The following is a 13,125-nucleotide window of genomic DNA, read 5'->3' on the forward strand; positions in this document are numbered from 1 at the left end:
GGGGTCGGTGCGGGGGGGCTGGGGGGGCAGGCTGGTGAGGGAGCCGTGGGGGGGTTGGAGCTGGGGGGGCTGGGGGGGCAGGCTGGTGAGGGAGCCGTGGGGGGGGTCAGTGCGGGGGGGCTGGGGGGCAGGCTGGTGAGGGAGCCGTGGGGGGGGTCGGGGCTGGGGGGGCTGGCTGGTGAGGGAGCCGTGGGGGGGGTCAGTGCGGAGGGGCTGGGGGGCAGGCTGGTGAGGGAGCCGTGGGGGGGTCGGTGCGGGGGGGCTGGGGGGCAGGCTGGTGAGGGAGCCGTGGGGGGGGTCGGTGCGGGGGGGCTGGGGGGCAGGCTGGTGAGGGAGCCGTGGGGGGGGGTCGGTGCTGGGGGGGCAGGCTCGTGAGGGAGCCGTGGGGGGGGTCAGTGCGGGGGGGCTGGGGGGCAGGCTGGTGAGGGAGCCGTGGGGGGGGTCGGGGCTGGGGGGGCAGGCTGGTGAGGGAGCCGTGGGGGGGGGTCGGTGCGGGGGGGTTGGGGGGCAGGCTGGTGAGGGAGCCGTGGGGGGGTTGGTGCTGGGGGCTGGGGGGGCAGGCTGGTGAGGGAGCCGTGGGGGGGGTCAGTGCGGGGGGGCTGGGGGGCAGGCTGGTGAGGGAGCCGTGGGGGGGGTCGGGGCTGGGGGGGCTGGCTGGTGAGGGAGCCGTGGGGGGGTCGGGGCTGGGGGGGCTGGCTGGTGAGGGAGCCGTGGGGGGGTCGGTGCGGGGGGGCTGGGGGGGCAGGCTGGTGAGGGAGCCGTGGGGGGGGTCGGTGCGGGGGGGCTGGGGGGGCTGGCTGGTGAGGGAGCCGTGGGGGGGGTCGGTGCGGGGGGGCTGGGGGGGCTGGCTGGTGAGGGAGCCGTGGGGGGGGTCGGTGCGGGGGGGCTGGGGGGGCAGGCTGGTGAGGGAGCCGTGGGGGGGGTCGGGGCTGGGGGGGCAGGCTGGTGAGGGAGCCGTGGGGGGGGTCGGTGCGGGGGGGCTGGGGGGGCAGGCTGGTGAGGGAGCCGTGGGGGGGGTCAGTGCGGGGGAGCTGGGGGGCTGGCTGGTGAGGGAGCCGTGGGGGGGGTCGGTGCGGGGGGGCTGGGGGGGCAGGCTGGTGAGGGAGCCGTGGGGGGGGTCGGTGCGGGGGGGCTGGGGGGCAGGCTGGCGAGGGAGCCGTGGGGGGGTCGGTGCGGGGGGGCTGGGGGGGCAGGCTGGTGAGGGAGCCGTGGGGGGGTCGGTGCGGGGGGGCTGGCTGGTGAGGGAGCCGTGGGGGGGTCGGGGCTGGGGGGGCTGGCTGGTGAGGGAGCCGTGGGGGGGTCGGTGCGGGGGGGCTGGGGGGGCAGGCTGGTGAGGGAGCCGTGGGGGGGGTCGGTGCGGGGGGGCTGGGGGGGCTGGCTGGTGAGGGGTCGGTGCGGGGGGGCTGGGGGGGCTGGCTGGTGAGGGAGCCGTGGGGGGGGTCGGTGCGGGGGGGCTGGGGGGGCAGGCTGGTGAGGGAGCCGTGGGGGGGGTCGGGGCTGGGGGGGCTGGCTGGTGAGGGAGCCGTGGGGGGGGTCGGTGCGGGGGGGCTGGGGGGGCAGGCTGGTGAGGGAGCCGTGGGGGGGGTCGGGGCTGGGGGGGCAGGCTGGTGAGGGAGCCGTGGGGGGGGTCGGTGCGGGGGGGCTGGGGGGGCAGGCTGGTGAGGGAGCCGTGGGGGGGTCGGTGCGGGGGGGCTGGGGGGCAGGCTGGCGAGGGAGCCGTGGGGGGGTCGGTGCGGGGGGGCTGGGGGGGCAGGCTGGTGAGGGAGCCGTGGGGGGGTTGGAGCTGGGGGGGCTGGGGGGGCAGGCTGGTGAGGGAGCCGTGGGGGGGGTCAGTGCGGGGGGGCTGGGGGGCAGGCTGGTGAGGGAGCCGTGGGGGGGGTCGGGGCTGGGGGGGCTGGGGGGCAGGCTGGTGAGGGAGCCGTGGGGGGGTCGGTGCGGGGGGGCTGGGGGGCAGGCTGGTGAGGGAGCCGTGGGGGGGTCGGTGCGGGGGGGCTGGGGGGCAGGCTGGTGAGGGAGCCGTGGGGGGGGTCGGTGCGGGGGGGCTGGGGGGCAGGCTGGTGAGGGAGCCGTGGGGGGGGGTCGGTGCTGGGGGGGCAGGCTCGTGAGGGAGCCGTGGGGGGGGTCAGTGCGGGGGGGCTGGGGGGCAGGCTGGTGAGGGAGCCGTGGGGGGGGTCGGGGCTGGGGGGGCAGGCTGGTGAGGGAGCCGTGGGGGGGGGGTCGGTGCGGGGGGGTTGGGGGGCAGGCTGGTGAGGGAGCCGTGGGGGGGTCGGTGCGGGGGGGCTGGGGGGGCAGGCTGGTGAGGGAGCCGTGGGGGGGTCGGTGCGGGGGGGCTGGGGGGGCAGGCTCGTGAGGGAGCCGTGGGGGGGCGCGAGCAGGGGCGGGGCCGGAGGGGCTCGGCGGCGAAGGGGTTACTGAGCGCGCGCTCCCGCCCCGCCGTGCACGCGCTGCGCGCTCTCCGGCGCGGGGTCGGGCTGGGCTGAGCGGAGCAGCCTCCGGAACCGGCCCCCTGCAGCCGCCCGGACCCGACATGGCGGAGCCACGCGGCCGCCCCCCGGGGTGAGTGAGGCCCGGTGCCGACAGCGCCGGCCGGCCGGGGGGGCTGCTGCGCGGGGCGGACTCGGCGGGGCGGGGCGGCCGGGGGGGGGCTGGGCTGGGGAGGGTGCGGGGCAGGCTGTGAGGGGCTGGGCTGGGCGGCCGGGGGGGGCTGTGAGTGGAGGGGGGTGGGCTGGGCTGGGCGGCCGGGGGGGGCTGTGCGGGGAGGGGAGGGGGGCTGGGCTGGGCGGCTGGGGGGGGCTGTGCGGGGCGGCGGGGGGGTCTGTGCGGGGAGGGGGGCTGGGCTGGGCGGCCGGGGGGGGTCTTGCGGGGAGGGGGGCTGGGCTGGGCGGCCGGGGGGGGGCGGGCTGTGAGGGGAGGGGAGGGGGGCTGGGCTGGGCGGCCGGGGGGGGGGTGTCTGTGAGGGGAGGGGGGCTGGGCTGGGCTGGGCGGCCGGGGGGGGGGCTGTGAGGGGAGGGGGCTGTGCGTGGAGGGGGGCTGGGCTAGGCGGCTGGGCTGGGCGGCCGGGGGGGGGGGCTGGGCTGGGCGGCGGGGGGGCTGTGAGGGGAGGGGGGGGGCTGGGCGGCCGGGGGGGGGTCTGTGCGGGGAGGGGGGCTGGGCTGGGCGGCCGGGGCTGTGAGGGGAGGGGGCTGGGCTGGGCTGGGCGGCCGGGGGGGGGGGGGCTGTGCGGGGAGGGGGCCTGGGCTGGGGGGCTGGGCTGGGCTGGGCGGCCAGGGGGGGCTGTGCGGGGAGGGGGGCTGGGCGGCGGGGGGGGGCTGTGAGGGGAGGGGGCTGGGCTGGGCTGGGCGGCGGGGGGGGGGTCTGTGCGGGGAGGGGGGCTGGGCTGGGCGGCCGGGGGGGGGCTGTGAGGGGAGGGGGGCTGGGCTGGGCTGGGCGGCCGGGGGAGGTCTGTGCGGGGAGGGGAGGGGGGCTGGGCGGCCGGGGCTGTGAGGGGAGGGGGGCTGGGCTGGGCGGCCGGGGGGGGGGGGGGCTGTGAGGGGAGGGGGCTGGGCTGGGCGGCCGGGGGGGGGGGGCTGTGAGGGGAGGGGGCTGGGCTGGGCGGCCGGGGGGGGGGGCTGTGAGGGGAGGGGGCTGGGCTGGGCGGCCGGGGGGGGGGGGGCTGTGAGGGGAGGGGGCTGGGCTGGGCGGCCGGGGGGGGGGGCTGTGAGGGGAGGGGGCTGGGCTGTGCGGCCGGGGGGGGGGCTGTGCGGGGAGGGGGGCTGGGCTGGGCGGCGGGGGGGGGGCTGTGAGGGGAGGGGGGCTGGCTGGGCGGCCGGGGGGGGGGGAAGCGGTGCTCCGTGCTGCCGGCGTTGCCATGGTGACGGTGTGAATGGGGGATTGTGCTGCGCTCAGCTGGCGGCCCCGGTCTGCCGGGCCGCGGCCCGAGCTCAGAGCAAGTCGCCCGCCCTCCTTCGTCGCTCGGCGCGGGGTACCCCTCGCTCGGCTCCGCCCGGCCGCCTTCTCCCGGCAGGCGGAGGGGCTGGGCTCGCCTTCCCGAGCTTCGCCTGGGCCCGCGAACGCGCCCCGCTTCTGGCTTTGCTGGAGAAGTGTTTGGGGGTTGGGCCGGCCGGCCGTGGGCCAGAGGAGCGGGGCGGGATGATGCTGTGGGTTAGTCAGATAAGGCGTCTTGTGGATAAAGTGTGCCCGACTGTTCCAACCCCGCCAAACCCATGTCATCCTCCTCGGGTGTCCAGCGGCAGCCCATGCAGGCATGGTACCTCTGCGCTGGCAGGATGAAGCAGGGGGCAGCCCCCTGCCTGGGGTATGTGCCAGTCTCGGCAATTGCATTGTGTCTCTCTCAATTCCTCCTGTAACGGGTGGGATTCTTCTTCACTTCCCGTCCTAAAATGCGAGTATCCTTGCTGTGCACTTCTGTGCAGTTGCTAGGCCTCTGCCTGGGGGTGGCTGCATGTCAGTGGTTCTGTAAAGCAGCTTGGTGCTTATGAAAAATGCTTTGTTCAAATAATTATAATGATAAGCTCTTTCTCTGCCCAGGTCTCGGTGTCTGGGCAGGATTGTGTAGTGATGGGAATGGTGGTGTTAGTCTGGGTCTGAGGTAGTCTTGACTCCTGCCAGTGTAAGCCAGACAAGGTGGATGAGGTAATATCTTTTATGGGACCCACTTCTGTTGGTGAGAGGGACGCCAGAGCTGTACAGAGCTCTTCTTCAGGTCTGACCAGTTAAACACGAGATCAAACAGATAGCTTCGTCTAAGTAGTAGTACAGACACTCTTTTCTTAACTTGTTTGTTACGTAATTTTTTAACATCAGCTTTAATCCATTTTTTAATTCTGTATGGGACCATTCAAGGTGAAGTGGCCCATTAACACTCCTGTAGTCATAGGACAAAAAGGGGGGTTAGTGGGTTAGATTGTTGTAATAAGCTATAAATCCAGTGTCTGCATATAAGACCATGATTTTTAGTGTCTAACAAAGTTGTGAGTTTAAGCTCCCACTTTTCGAAGTGCTGTGCAGGTGTCCTTTGAGGACAAAGACTGATAGGTCAGATAAAGAGTGATCACTTTGTGAAAAGGGTTTGTCCTTTGTCTTTTATCGTTTTCCTGTGTGAGTTCATTTGAGAGCATAGTGATTTTCTCTCCTCAGGGTTCTGTCCTGTCTTCTCACTTGACCCACCTGGCTGCTCCCATGGCTTCAGCTCCCGCCTCTGCTGAATGCCCCATAGCCTTGGGTGTTCAGCAGAGCCGTAATCCACATCGCCCTGTTGATGCCTCTTTTCCACTTTTGCTCACTGTTTACACTGCTACACTTTTAGTCTAAGCCCTTGCGATCTCCCCTCTGCCCCTCCCCTGTCTTCACACCATTCTGTCCCAAATGGCATTGCTCCTTTTGTATTTCCAATGTGCCTGTTGCTTGCTCTCTGTTCCTCACTGCTCCAGCTGTTTCTTATGCCTTTGTTGTGTCTCCTTCTTTACCACTTCTCAGTCCTCTCACTGGCATCTCCTTTTCTTGCATCCAGCTCTGTGCCTGCTGCCATGCTGACCCCTACATCTTGAACAGGTCTGTCACTCCCTGCTGGGCATCCTCTCCCTCCCTGCACAGATCTCTTGTCTTGTTAGATTGGTAGCTCTTCAGGGCAGAGAATGTTTCTGATCAAAGTTCTGTAATGAGCCTTCTAAACTACTGGTACACTAAGTGTTATGTAATCATTAATTATAGCCCCGTTGTATGGCCACTGGGGAGGGGTAAAGACAGAGCTGCTGAGGAGAAGGCTCTTGTACCAACAATGGGATGGGAATGTTTGTCTGAAATGACAGGAAAGAGACTGTAGCCAGATGAGAGGAGGGACTAGATGGGGGGAAGAGACAGAGTCCATTAGATCATCTGCAACAGGGGTGGCCAACCTGAGCCTGAGAAGGAGCCAGAATTTACCAATGTTCATTGCCAAAGAGCCACAGTAATACGTCAGCAGCCCCGCATGAGCTCTCCGCTTCCCGCGCCTCCCGCCCACCAGCCTTCCCGATCAGCTGTTTCGTGGCATGCAGGAGGCTGGGGTGGGGGGGAGCGAGGGCATGGCAGGCTCAGGGGAGGGGGCGGGAAGGGGTGGAGTGGGGGCAGGGCCTGGGGCAGAGCCAGGGGGTGAGCAGTGAGCAGCCCCCGGCCCATTGGAAAGTTGGCGCCTGTAGCTCCAGCCCCAGAGTCAGTGCCTAGACAAGGAGTTGCATATTAAGTTCTGAAGAGCCGCATGTGGCTCCAGAGCCAGAGGTTAGCCACCCCGATCTAGAGCAAGTCCTGGAGTGTTAAAAACAAGGATGACGTCTTTGACTAGTTTCAGAGGAACAGCCGTGTTAGTCTGTATTCGCAAAAAGAAAAGGAGTACTTGTGGCACCGTAGAGACTAACCAATTTATTTGAGCATGAGCTTTCGTGAGCCACAGCTCACTTCATCAGAAGTGAGCTGTGGCTCACGAAAGCTCATGCTCAAATAAATTGGTTAGTCTTTGACTAGGTAGGCCAAAGGCATGATCCAAAGGGGCCAGAGCGGTTGGAAACCTTGTTAGAAAATAATAGAATGGGATTTCGCTGGGAAGTAACCAAGGAGAGGGGGAGATGGGCGAGAAGGGGCAGAAAACTAGACAGTAATTTGCAAGGTGAGATGTCTGGCTCTGAGGAGGCGCTGGCTCAAAGGTGGTGTTCGTGTTTGGACCCTCAGCACTAGAACAAGTTGGCCAAAATGATAGGGGGTGGCAGTGGTGTAGCTCTTCTAGTAAGTGAGTAAGGAGCTGGTCCAAGATGTTTGCAGGGTGCTAACATGCCTGGTGAAAAAGGCTTGAGTGAGGTATTAGGGGTAGAAATAGGAGCCCCTTCCTGATGGTAAGATGGGCCAGGCTGGGAGAGGGGAAGCCTAGTTGCTTTAAAACAGAGTCGGACAGTATGAAAAATGCATAGGCATTGGGGCCTGGGTCCCGTGGGCTAAGGCCCCTTCAACTTGTGTGATTCTGTGGGCCAGAATGTAGTATGTTTGGGTGTGCAAAGCAATTGGACAATGTTACGTCCAACTTGCACGCACACTTATTCAGGCTGTGAGTTGGGTAATTGCGCACAAAGATTTGCACAAGCACTTCTTTTTCTTAGCATATGTACAATGTGCCTCAGGTAGCACGTGACCAAGATCCGTCACCGAATTTGGTCTGCTGGTTGGATCATTAGTTTCCCCGGCCCGGGCTGGTTACTGACGGGAAGTGTGATTTACCCGATCTGTATGTGCATTTGCAGTATTTGCAGATTACCTCACTATTGATCACCTCAGCCTGAGAGTTGGGCTCAGGTGCTCTGAAGCCCTACAGATGTGCAGTCCTTCGTACTGAAGGCTGCCCTGAGGTTAACCAGCATCTGGAGCTAGAAGGAGCCATCAGCAGCAGCAGGAGGGAGAAGAGTAGTTTCCAGGCTGTGGTCAGTGCAGACCCCTAAAGGAGAAGGGTGTGTAGAATGTTACTGGAAAGATGAGGTAGCCTTTTTCTGCTGAGAAGTGGAAGGTGTTAGAAGCAGAAGAGGCACAGAGAATCTGATGATCAAAAGGCTAGCCTCATTCTTCTTGCAGCTCGCAGTCCCCCAGGTTCCAGAACCCTGCCTGCTCTGTAGCCCAGCCCCCTCCTCCCACTGGCATAGCCCAGCCCCTGGCATGTCCCTGTTGGAATCTGCAACCAGCACGAGATCTGTTTGGGGCAGCTTTCCCTCCTGAGTTGCAACACTCTTCAGATAAAGTTCTTGCTTCTTTCTTCTCTCTAGATATTTAAAGGCCTTCAGGGCTTGGGAGCCATTCCCAGGCCCTTAATTCTGTTATGAAAAGCTGCCAGAGAACCAGGGCCATGTGCTCCTTGCGGCAGCCCCTGGAAGTATCTGTGCTCTCTTTGATGGAGCCTGTGCTCAGTTCCCTGTTGTTGACCCTGATAGTGTTGGCATGGTTCTCTATATTCCGTGTGCTGCTCTAGTTTTTATTGTCCTCGTCACTGCCGTGTAGGAGGAAGCTGGTGGAAAGCTAGAGGTTTTTGCCCACTGTGTAAGGGGCAGGTGGGTCCCCAGGAAGGAATGGGAAATGTCTTGGGTTCCTGTCAGCCAAATGGGGGAACATCTACATCCCCATTCTAGGCAGCAGCAGAGGTGGTTACATTTTTGGAGGGGAGAGATTTGAACTCTTAGTTCCCCAGTTTAGTCTACCTTGTCCCATGCAACCACCCCACCTTTCTTCGGACCCTGATACCAGCTACTGAAATCAACAACCGTGTAGAATCCACTCATTAGCTGGATACTTCTAAAATGATCTGCAGGGAAATAGTTAAGTGCTGACATTTAGAGGTCGCATTTTTAGCATTATGCATGTATTTGCTTAATTTGCATTCGCAGTTAGCACATTCACATGGCCAACTGTGCTGTTACCACAATGACATGTGCAGTTAGGGTGCCGAGATTAGCTGGATGCCTGCACATTTGCAGTTCTGGACATCCAGTCCTGGGTTTCAGAGTTAACACCATTGAGGCGCATGGGACACTTTGTATCTCTGTGCTGTTGGGACTTATTTTTAAATACTTTAGGTGGTCTCCTTGGGAAATTGAGTTCAAATGACCATAATTAGCAAATAGTGTGTGCAGTTACCCAATGTGTGTCAAATAGCCACGGTCAGTGCACATGCACATAGGTGTGCAATGTTCATCTAATTTGTATGTGTGTCCATCTGTAGTCAGAGAGAAAGGATAGCCAAGTGGTTTGGGAGCTCTCTGGGACTCGGAAGACACCAGAAGATGCTCTATGTGACCTTGGGCAAGTCCCTTGGCCTCTTTGGACCTCTGTCCCCATCTGTGGAACTGGGAGAATAGCCTTGCCCTGCTGCTCAGGGGTATGTGAGGGTAAAGACATTAGATGTAGGGAGGCACCCAGATACTACAACAGTGGAGGCCAGATAAATACCTTAGAATTAGGCTTTTGCCATCCAGAAAGGCTGGAAATTCACTTTAATGGGAATGCTGCATGGCAGGGGTGGGAATTGAAAGAGACTGTTGCTGTGGTAGATGTGGATCCTGCGTGTGCTTAAGATCAGTTCGTTGCTGATGGCATTTGGAACAAGCCTGCACCTCTGAGGCCTTTCGTTGTTCTGAATCCTGGGTTCAGATCTGCCTTTGGTCAGGTGAAAATGAGATTGACATCACAAAGCCATGGTATCTGGCACAGGCTGTGTCTGCTTAGAAGTCTGATCAGGAGGGGTTCCGGCTGGAATAGCCTATGGGGCTGCAGGGCAGGACTGAGGAGCAGTGGTAGAGTGTGTGGGGAGCTCAGGTGGAACAGTGGGAGGGCTGTGGGTTGGTACTGAGGGGCACCTGCAGAGCTGTGTGTGGGGAGCATGTACAGTAGAGAAGGCAAAATGACACTGCACTAACTGGTCTGACTGGTTCTACACTTGTTGAGCGCCAGAATTGTTAACTGGGAGCAGATTGTCTGTTCAGCTTCATTGCCATCTGCGTAGTGCCCTCCTCCCACCTCCTCAGAAGGATGCTGCCGTGTGTATGTAACATGAATGCATAAATAAATGTGCCTGTATTTCTCACCACAGCTGAAACTGTGTATCCAAGCCGTTTGGGGCAATCTCTGCTTTACTTGGGAGAAACTGCAGAGAGGCAACAGCTATGCAATGGGGAGTAATGGCTCCTGTTAGCACTGTCTGGAACTCTGGGGGAATCCACAGCAACCAGAGATGTGTGTGATATTTGTCTGGACGGGGTTACTGGGCTGGGATTGTTGGGGTCCTATAGAGATGTCATAGAACTTGCACAACAGGCCCTGCCTCCATTCAGGTCTCCACTGTAAATTACTCATGGGCTACAGAGCACTTTGTCCAGCCTTTAGCTGAAGAGCCATCGCTTACTGGGCCCTTGGATGGATGGGCTGTGACGAAGTGGGACTGTTCTTAATGTTTCCTCTGAATAGTGTGGGGGTGCCTCAGTTTCCCCTAGGCAGTTCTTAAGTATCTAGGGGGTGGAGTAAGGGTGTATGATCATTGCAGAGCCCTAGAGGGCAGGTGTGTGCAGGAGTCTGGACACAGAGAATGGCCAACACCCTGTTTCCTGGCAACTGATGGCCTGGGCCCTTCCCCCCCCTGCAAGGTGAGAGCTGAAGGGTTGGAGAACAAAGGAATCAGGTGACCTCCTGGCCTGGGAAAGGAACAAAGCCCAGAGGAGGAGGGGCTGGAGGGAGTTTCAGTTTGGGGCTGGCTGGGACATGGAGTGAAGTGCAGACGTGGTTGTCTGGCTCACTGCCCCCCAGAATGGACCCAGCTGAGGGGTCCCGTTCTCTGCACCTGCAAGCTCTGTTTTAGACCATGTTCCTGTCGTCTAATAAACCTTCTGTTTTACTGGCTGGCTGAGAGTCACGTCTGACTGCGAAGTTGGGGTGCAGGACCCTCTGGCTTCCCCAGGAGCCCCGCCTGAGCGGACTCGAGTGGGAAGCGCACGGAGGGGCAGAGGATGCTGAATGCTCCAAGGTCAGACCCAGGAAGGTGGAAGCTGTGTGAGCTGCGTGTCCTGAAGACAGGCTGCTCACAGAAAGGCGACTGCCCCAGAGTCCTGACTGGCTTCATGGGGAGCAGTTCCAGAGCATCGCCCAGGGACTCCGTGACAACTGGTGGCAGCGGTGGGATGTACTGCACCCCGTGGATGGTGCTTCCTGCAGTAAGTGACTGGGGAGCAGTAACACGAAGGGGGATTGCCAAGGACCAGGCCTGCTGAAGGCTCAGAGAGGAGTGGTTTCGGGGGGCGGTTAACCCCTGGGAGTGTGTGACCAGCGAGAAGGACTGTGCAGTAACAGGGTTCCCCTGGGGATTGCAGCGAGCAGTCCAAGGGGCGGAGGAGTCTGCAGCTCGACCCTGGCAAAGAGGTGGTGACCTCGAGAAGGGCTGGCACACTAGGGGTTCTCCCTGGAAACCGTGGGGAGCTGAGAACACACGGGCCTGTGAGTCCACAACAACTTGGGAGGAGCGGAGTGATGGCCTGTCACCGTCTCCTTAAGAAGGACAGTGTAACCCTGTGCAAAAAGAGAGGGTTGAGCGTTGGAAAGTTCACCAAAGCAGAGTTAATCGTGCAGCTGGAGGAGGATGACCGCTCTAAGGAACAGATTCCTGACCCCAACTGGGGCTATAGCAGGATCTGGGAGCAGCTGAAGCGGGAGCCAGGCATCGCCAAGACTCCTGTCCCCGACCAGACGAGGGTCTTCACGATCGGGTTCCCCATCGGGGGATCGAGACGGACGGGATTGGAGCTGAGTCTGAGAGAGCAAGAGGACCCTGGGAGACAGCGAGAGCCCGAGAAAGAGCTGCAGAAGCAGCAGCAGGATGAACTGGCGGTGGGGGAGCGGAGAGGCCTAGGGGACCTCCCCGGGGTGAGTGGGGATAGACCCCGGGGTGCCAGTTCCGCAGGGAACCTCGAGACTAAATTGCTGCCCCTCGTTAAGGAGGGGGGGGTGTGGATGCCCACCTCACTGCCTTTGAGCAGGCTGGCGATTTGAACCAAGGGGACCCTGCGGAAAAGCCCCGGTGTCTAGCTCCCTTGCTGGGTCCCAAGGCCATAGACTCCGTCAGCCAGATGGGTGGGGATGTGGACAGGCTCCCACTCCTGACCCCAACCTATATGTCTGTGTGGAGTTTCCTGGGGCCAGGCCCCCCGGACCTCCAGTGGGAGCAGAAGGTGATGGTCAATGGGGAGACATTCTTGGGGTGGCCAAAGGGCATGGGCTGCATAAACCTTCCCACATGCGGCCTGCGAGTGCTATTGACCACCCCTGACCTAAGGGAGGGCGTGAAACTGGAAGGGCCTGGTGTAACTCCTACCAAGGAATGGGAGAGATGCTGGGGCATCCATGGGAACGTTGGTGGCTTCGAACTTCCCCAGGTCACCGGCTAAAGTGACCCCGCTCAGTTCGATCTCGAAGGGGGGAGAGATGTGACGAAGTGGGACTGTTCTTAATGTTTCCTCTGAATAGTGTGGGGGTGCCTCAGTTTCCCCTAGGCAGTTCTTAAGTATCTAGGGGGTGGAGTAAGGGTGTATGATCATTGCAGAGCCCTAGAGGGCAGGTGTGTGCAGGAGTCTGGACACAGAGAATGGCCAACACCCTGTTTCCTGGCAACTGATGGCCTGGGCCCTTCCCCCCCCTGCAAGGTGAGAGCTGAAGGGTTGGAGAACAAAGGAATCAGGTGACCTCCTGGCCCGGGAAAGGAACAAAGCCCAGAGGAGGAGGGGCTGGAGGGAGTTTCAGTTTGGGGCTGGCTGGGACATGGAGTGAAGTGCAGACGTGGTTGTCTGGCTCACTGCCCCCCAGAATGGACCCAGCTGAGGGGTCCCGTTCTCTGCACCTGCAAGCTCTGTTTTAGACCATGTTCCTGTCGTCTAATAAACCTTCTGTTTTACTGGCTGGCTGAGAGTCACGTCTGACTGCGAAGTTGGGGTGCAGGACCCTCTGGCTTCCCCAGGAGCCCCGCCTGAGCGGACTCGAGTGGGAAGCGCACGGAGGGGCAGAGGATGCTGAATGCTCCGAGGTCAGACCCAGGAAGGTGGAAGCTGTGTGAGCTGCGTGTCCTGAAGACAGGCTGCTCACAGAAAGGCGACTGCCCCAGAGTCCTGACTGGCTTCATGGGGAGCAGTTCCAGAGCATCGCCCAGGGACTCCGTGACATGGGCTCTGTTCACTGCATGGCCCAGGGTTGTCTGGGTGACTCATTGATAAAACTGGAGGTGGGGGTGTGACCTGCGGTGCTTGTCCCAGGCAGTTGGTCATGTGGGCAGATTGGTGGGCTCAGCCCTCAAGGCAGTTGACTGTTCTTCAGCATGAGGAGGGGCCGATTTTACTCAGAGTTCTGTGCGTTTTCTCTCCTGTCTCCCCCAATGTGAAGAGGCCTTGTTCCAGGTGGTATCAGACACTGCTGCTGTAAATTCAATGTGTGTCTGAATGTTTCTCTGCCCTACATCACAATGTAGTAGTGAGTAAAGTCTGCAATCCCAACCGCGTCCTGGGTAAGGGTGTCCCCTCCAAGCACCTCACAGCCCGATTGCCCACAGGAGACACTTGGCTTCTCATGCAGATCTGTCAGCCTAAG

The 13,125-nt window shown here is 61.9% G+C and overlaps 1 protein-coding gene across 8 annotated transcripts in view; it reads left to right on the top strand.

Annotated features, from left to right (window-relative positions):
- The first annotated feature begins 2,417 nt into the window (after positions 1 to 2,417).
- NLGN3 (neuroligin 3) overlaps positions 2,418 to 13,125 on the top strand; it is a 120,697-nt gene continuing 109,989 nt past the window's right edge. For 5 of the 8 annotated variants that reach the window (XR_012670061.1, XR_012670062.1, XM_075132623.1 and 2 more), the window contains exon 1: positions 2,418 to 2,556. The gene's annotated coding sequence lies outside the window, so the exon portion shown is untranslated. Of the gene's footprint in view, positions 2,557 to 4,106; positions 4,295 to 13,125 lie in introns of those variants that run through there. The other 3 variants (XM_075132626.1, XM_075132627.1, XM_048864936.2) reach the window with 3 other exon arrangements.

This window comes from Caretta caretta, chromosome 9 (genome assembly GCF_965140235.1).
Source record: "Caretta caretta isolate rCarCar2 chromosome 9, rCarCar1.hap1, whole genome shotgun sequence".
Classification (NCBI taxonomy): Eukaryota; Metazoa; Chordata; order Testudines; family Cheloniidae; genus Caretta; species Caretta caretta.